This window comes from Rattus norvegicus, chromosome X (assembly GCF_036323735.1).
Source record: "Rattus norvegicus strain BN/NHsdMcwi chromosome X, GRCr8, whole genome shotgun sequence".
NCBI classification, from domain to species: domain Eukaryota; kingdom Metazoa; phylum Chordata; class Mammalia; order Rodentia; family Muridae; genus Rattus; species Rattus norvegicus.
Genome location: NC_086039.1, coordinates 71,370,946 through 71,378,535, shown reverse-complemented (window position 1 = coordinate 71,378,535; position 7,590 = coordinate 71,370,946).

Sequence of the window (7,590 nt, the reverse complement as noted above, 5' to 3'; positions counted from 1 at the left end):
TCTCGCTCAGATCTACACATGCAGATTAGCCCAGACACATGGGAGGCAGAAGAATTAAATATCAAATAAAAGTAACATTTTAAAAACCCAAGATATGCTAGGATTGGTGACACATGCCTTTGATCCCAGCACTAGGGAAGCAGAGGCCAGTAGAGCTCTGGGAATTTGAGGCCAGCCTGATCTACATAGAAAGTTCCATGGCAGCCATGTCTCAAAAAAAAAATGAAAGAAAGGAGCTGGAGAGATGGCTAAGTGGTTAAAAGCACTTGATGCTCTTACAGACAATTCAAGTTTGGTTCCCAGCACCCACATATTGACTCATAACCATTTGTAACTTCAGTTTCAGGGGATCTAACACCTTCTTCTGGCCTCTGAGGGCACCAGGCATATACATGGTGCATACATATGGGCAGGCAGGCATAAAATAACAAGTAAGTGAAAAAATTTTTAAAGAAAAGAAGAAAGAAGAGGGAAAAAAACATAGGAAGGAGGGAAGTCAGGAGGGAAAATGGTAGAGCTGGGCATGTGACCTCGGTGGTAGAGCACTTGTCTAGCATTGGCACAGCCCTGAGTAACAACCCTATCATGTCAGACAAACAAACAAACCCTAAACTAAGAGCATCCTCCTTAATGGAGACCAATCAAATGCCTTCCCTCAAGGCTATGATTTGTCTGTCTGTTTGAGGCAGTTTTGCTTTGTGCCTGGCCTCGAACTCCCTGTGTAAACTCCCTGGTGTCCTGCTTACAGCTATCCTGCCTCAGCTCCCCAAGTGCTGGAATTTTAGGTGTACACCAACACATTCCGCGTTTCATTGTTTGTTTGTATTTGCTTGAGACAGGATGCTGTATGTAGCTCAGGCTATCCTTTAGAAATGAATCACTCAGCATTCTTTGCTTTTAACTTATTATTTATTTCTATGTGTTCACATGTGTATAGTCACTTGCACAGGCTACAAGAAGGCCTATGATCCCCTGGAGCTTGAATTACAGGTGGATGTGAGCCATCTGACTCGGGTGGTGAGAACCAGACTCCAATTTTCTCAACAGTGCAGCCAACTGTCCATCACTCACCATTGTTATACAAGGGAGCACTATAAGTCACAGCCCCTGTAGTAACGCAAGAAAAGCAAGAAAAGGCAAGCCAGTCAGAAAGAGAATGATCTCTAAAAGTTCTGAATGTGATGGTCTATGTAGAAAATCCCAAGGAATCTATAACATATTCACAAAACCAACATCCCAAAGCAGTCATATTTCTATATACTATCAAGGAACACATAGACACCAAAATTTAAAACATCACACCATTCATCATGATGACATCTATTATTTATTTATTATAAAAATTATTTATCTATCAAATCAGAGGCACATGGTGGTATACCTCAGTCGGTAGAGTTATCATGTAGCATGTATGAAGCCCTAGGTTCCAGTACCATACAGATTGAGGGTGGTGACACATACCCATAACCCCAGCACTTGGAAGGTGGAGAATGAGAATCAGGAGTTCAAGACCACCATCTACATAAGGAGTTAGAGGCCAGCTTAGGGTATGTGAAAGCCTATCTCAAAATACTACTCCGCTATCAAAAAAATGACTTTATGAAATTCATAGGCAAATGGATGGAACTGGAAAATATCATCCTAAGAGAGGTAACCCAATCACAGAAAAACACACATGGTATGCACTCATTGATAAGTGGCTATTAGCCCAAATGCTTGAATTACCCTAGATGCCTAGAACAAATGAAACTCAAGATGGATGATCAAAATGTGAATGCTTCACTCCTTCTTTAAAAGGGGAACAAGAATACCCTTGGCAGGGAATAGAGAGGCAAAGATTAAAACAGACACAGAAGGAACACCCATTCAGAGCCTGCCCCACATGTGGCCCATACATATACAGCCATCCAATTAGACAAGATGGATGAAGCAAAGAAGTGCAGACCGACAGGAGCCGGATGTAGATCGCTCCTGAAAGACACAGCCAGAATACAGCAAATACATAGGCGAATGCCAGCAGCATACCACTGAACTGAGAATAGGACCCCCGTTGAAGGAATCAGAGAAAGAACTGGAAGAGCTTGAAGGGGCTTGAGACCCCATATGTACAACAATGCCAAGCAACCAGAGCCTCCAGGGACTAAGCCACTACCTAAAGACTATACATGGACTGACCCTGGACTCTGACCTCATAGGTAGCAATGAATATCCTAGTAAGAGCACCAGTGGAAGGGGAAGTCCTTGGTCCTGCCAAGACTGAACCCCCAGTGAACGTGATTGTTGGGGGGAGGGTGGTAAGGGGGGAGGATGGGGAGGGGAACACCCATAGAGAAGGGGAGGGGGAGGGGTTAGAGGGATCAACGGAAACCGGGAAGGGGAATAACAATCAAAATGTAAATAAGAAATACCCAAGTTAATAAAGATGGAAAAAAACAATTAAAATAAATATTTTAAACAAAAAAATAATGAGTTAAATTAAATATCGTCAGGATCTAAGTGCTAAAAGTTAGAAAACGTTGATGGAAGATCAAAAGGAAAAAAGAATCTATAAATTTAATGACATTTCTATAATGATCTCTTTGTAGATATATGCTCCATGACAGCCAGGGATAGAGAAAGGGACCTGGTCTTAAACCTGCACCCCCAAATTTCCACGGGAGTGGCCAGGTGTAGTGGCACATGCCTTTAATACCTGCACTCAGGACACAGAGGCAGTGATCTCTGTGAGTCCCCAAGCCATACTGTTCTACATAATAACTTCTAGGCCAACAAGGGCTACATAGTAAGACCCTTATCTTTAAAAAAGGTTTACACGGAAGAAGAAACAATAAAAAAAAGTTACAGGGACAGATAAAAGAACCACAGTGGCTAAAATAATTTCCTTAAAAAATGAAATGGATGAACTGCTATGATGGACAGTAAGGTTTCCCTCCAGAGATACTAGAGGGAAGAGACACAGGAATCAATAGACAGAACGAAGAGACCAGAAGTAGACTCATACGGTGCAGCCAAATGATCTTGACAAAGGTGCAAAGGTGACTTAAAGGATGAAGGATAGCCTTTTCAAGTAATGGTAAGAGAGCAAAACCATAAGACTGAAGAACAAAGGAGCTGGGCATGGTGATGCAGTCCCCAGATCTCAGGAGTGTGAGGCAGGAGGATCTCTAGGTTGACACTAGCTAGCCTGAGTGTGTATGTTGTGTGTTCTCTCTCTCTCTCTCTCTCTCTCTCCCTCCCTCCCTCCCTCCCTCCCTCTCTCCCTCCACACACACACACCACACCACATCATACGGAGAAGAGAGGAGAGGAGGGGGGAGGGGGAGAGAAAAGCAAAAAATTCTAAGGCTAGATGAAGAATTCTTAGCCTTATACCAAAAATACAATTCATAAAAGAAAAACTAATAAAAGATCTTGCCAATATTAAAACATTTTGCTCTATGAAAGTCCATGTGAAGAGAATAAGAAAAATTAGACTAGAAAAAAAACCTGTATTCCCCTCCCCCAATAAATAGATAGATAGATAGACAGTGATAGATATATCTTATACTCTTCTCTTCTCTCTCTGTTCTCCCTCCCCTCTTTCCTTCCTCTCTTCCCCTTTTCTCCTGCCCCCCCCCAGCCTCTCTCCTTCTGCCTTGACTTAGGTGTCTGTACATATCCAGCCCCAGTGCTATGATGTGGTGCTCCCATGACAGTCAGGAGATGACTTGCAAGGAGTCTGCAGCCTTTCTTGCTTTCATCCACTATGTGTATCCCAAGGCTCAAACTCAGGCTCAGAGGCCTGGTGAAAACTGCCGTAACCCACCATCTCAAAGACCTACTGGCATGAATTGTGAGTCAATCTGTCTCCCTTCAAACCCTCAGACTGCCCTGGAAATCACTATCAGGGTCAAGTCAGGCCAGCAAGGCTACACCAGACTGGAATGGCACAACATCACTTCAGACAACCCAGAAGCCATGCCCCTAACCCTGGGTCAGTACTAGACATTATATTGATGGTGGGATTGTACACTAGCTGAATTAGGCTGCCTTCCTTCCTATGGCAAGAACTGTTACAGGAGTCCACAAAAAGAAAGTTATCACCCATCATCCAAACCTGGAAAGACACCTCATCCCCTTCCCCCATGTGGCTCATGGACTTAATCTGCATGCGCTACTACAGCCAACCCCTTCAGTCCAGTCCTATACTCCAGCCCATTTGCCCTCTTTCCACATACTTAACTGTTCAAAGTTCCCATTAAGAAAGAATTTACAGGGCTGGGGATTTAGCTCAGTGGTAGAGCACTTACCTAGGAAGCGCAAGGCCCTGGGTTCGGTCCCCAGCTCCGAAAAAAAGAACCCCCCCCCAAAAAAAGAAAGAATTTACAAACCACCTATTTGACAGTGGACTGGAGTCCTAGCATGTGTAATGAACTCTCCAAACTTAATAAAAACCAAACCATCTAATTAGAAAATGGACAAAAGACACACATAGACGTATCACTCAAGACGATATATAGATGACAGGTCAGTACACGAGAAGATCATTAATGCCAGTAGCCATCAGGGAAATGCCACCAAAACTACAATTTGCAATACACATATCAGAATCATACATACATACACACACACACACACACACACACACACACACACACACACCACCACCACCACCACCACCACCACCATCACCAGCAACAACAGCAGCAAAAACATGAAAGAGAGGCAAAGGATTACAGCAAGTACACGGCCAGCCTAGTCTACATAGTAAGAAACTGTCTGAAGTAAACAAGCTAAAATAATGAGAATATCAGATGCTAACAAGGAAGCAGAGGAACTGAATTACTCTCTTGAATGGCTAATCCTGAAAAAAACAGAGGCAAGAATAGTTATGCCTGCAGTTCCAGTACTTGGGAGATGAAAGCAACAGGATCATGAGTTCAAGGTCATCCTTGGCTATTATCGTAGTCACTGTTCTATTAATGTGAAGAGACATCACAACCAAGCAACCCTTACAAAAGGAAACATTTAATTGGAGTCTTGCTTACAGTATTATTATGGCAGGCAGCATTGTGGCTACAAGCAGGTGCTGGAGCAGTAGCTGAGAGCTACATCCTGATCTGTAGGCAGAGACAGACAGACAGACAGATGCTGGACTTGACATGGACTTTTGAAACCTCAAAGCCTACCCCCAGTGATATATTTCTTCCAACAAGGCCAAACCTTTTAATCTTTCAAATAATGCCACTCCCTGGTGAACAAGCATTCAAATATATGAGCCTATGGGGGACATTCTTATTCAAACCACCACATTCCACTCTCTGGAGTCCATAGGCTCATAGCCATATCACAACACAGAAATACATTGAGTCCAATTTCAAAAATCTCCATAGTCTGTAACAGTCTCAACCTTGTTTAAAAGTCCAAAGCTCAAAGTCTTTTCTGAGACTAAAGGCAATCTCTTAACAGTAACCCTCTGGAAAATCAAAATTAAAAAGTATACCACATACTTCCAACACACAATGGCAAATGACACAGAGTGTATATTACCATTCCAAAGTAGGGAAAGGGAGCATAGTATGAAAATACTGGTCCAAATCAATGCCAAAAACCACCAGGGCCAACTCCAGACTCTCATCTCCATGTCTGATGTCAAAGCACTCTTCAGATCTCCAACTCCTTTCAACTTTGTTGACTGCAACACACTTTTCAGTTTTGGGCAGGTTCCATACCCTGCTAAAAGCTCTCCTCAGCAGGTGTCCCACAGCCCTGGCATCTCTAATATCTTGAGTTCTTCAAGGCAATCCAGGCTTCAATGTCACACATTCACACAAAGGCCTTTCTGGGCCTCCATGGAGAGACACCTCTGACACATGCCTGGACTCTGGCTTTCATTCACTGTAAAAAGATCCCATAACCCCTTTCTTTTAGCCTTGCCTCTAAAGCCTGAACCACATGGCTGAAGCTGCCAAGTTCTACTGCCTGTTGGGGCTGGAACATGGCCCCCTTGTTCTATTACATCTGAATCAGCTGTCTGTTGTTGACGGTTTCCTTCACTGTCTAAGCTTTTCTTTATTTTCACAAATTGGAAGCCCAGCTGGGTGGGGTCTTACCCTGAGGCCACCACTCCCTTTATTCCATTTAGCATCAGGCTTTTCTTTAAAATTTTTTATCTCTTTGAGCATGGGACTTGGCTCCAACAGTACTTTTCCTGCTGTTCCTTTTCTCCTCAAACTGTACACTTTGTATTTTTACTTGTCCAGCTTGCTCCTTTTCAGGATAGATCTGTATAACACTGACCACCAGTGACCACACCAGAGTCAATACTAGGCTGTCTTGAATTCTCCTCTGCTGATGCCACAAATCCCCAAATTCATCAGTTTAGCCTCAGGCAGATTTTTAGGACAAGGGTAAAACAGCAATACATTCTTTGCCAAAATATAAGGGCAGTCTCTAGGCCACTTACTAATATTCTGCCCCTCTAAAACTTCTTGAGCTGGGACCCCAAAGTTCAAACTGCCTTCAAAACTATTTTTCATGCTTTTGCTAGGATGGCCACCAAGGTTCCCTTAAAGGGTACAGCCAGTTTTCTAGTCCGAAGTCCCAACATCTTCCATGTTCTTCTAACAAACAATATGATCAGACCTGTCACAATACCCAGCCCCGGGTATCAACTTCGCTCTTAGTCATGGTTCTGCTACTATATAGCAAATATAAGGCCAGCCTGGACTACAAGAGACCCTGTCTCAAAAAATAAAACACACACACACACACACACACACACACACACACACACACACACACACGCGCACATGGAAGGGGAGAGGGGGAGGCAAGAAATATTCTTACTGTAGACTAGGCTGGCCTTTAACTTGCTATAATCCTTTCGCCTCTGCCTCCATGTTTTTTCTGCTGCTGCTGCTGCTGCTGGTGGTTGTGGTGTTGATGGTGTTGGTGGTGGTGGTGGTGTGTGTGTGATTCTGATATGTGTGTAGCAAACTGTGGTGGCATTTCCTTGATGGCTAGTGGCATTGATAATTTTCTCATGTACTGACCTGTTATCCATTCCGTAGGCATGGGGTCCGAACTATGTAAGAGTGGAGAAATAGAGCTGAATACAAGCAAAAGGCTGAGCACGTGTTATACATTCATTTCTCTCTGCTATTGGCTGTCAATTTGAACTGAGTAGCACCTCATGATCCTGCCTCTGACTTTCCTGCCATGATGGGCTTTAATCTGGAATTGTGAACCAAATAAATTCTTAAGTTGCTGTGTGTGTGACAGAGAGACAGAGACAGAGACAGAGACAGAGAGAGACTGAGAAACTGAGAGAGACTGAGAGACAGAGAGAGAGAGAGAGAGAGAGAGAGAGAGAGACTGAGAGATTGAGAGACTAAGAAACTGAGAGACTGGGCCTTATTATACAGCCAAACTAGCTTGAACTCATTATGTAGAACAGGATAGTCTTGAACTCATAAAAATCCTCCTGACCCTGTCTCCCAAGTGCTGGGATTAAAGGCATATGTCACCACACTCAACTCTTCTACATCAACTTTTGTCATGGTATGTATAATAGCCACAGGAATGAAATGAACACACACAAAACCAAGT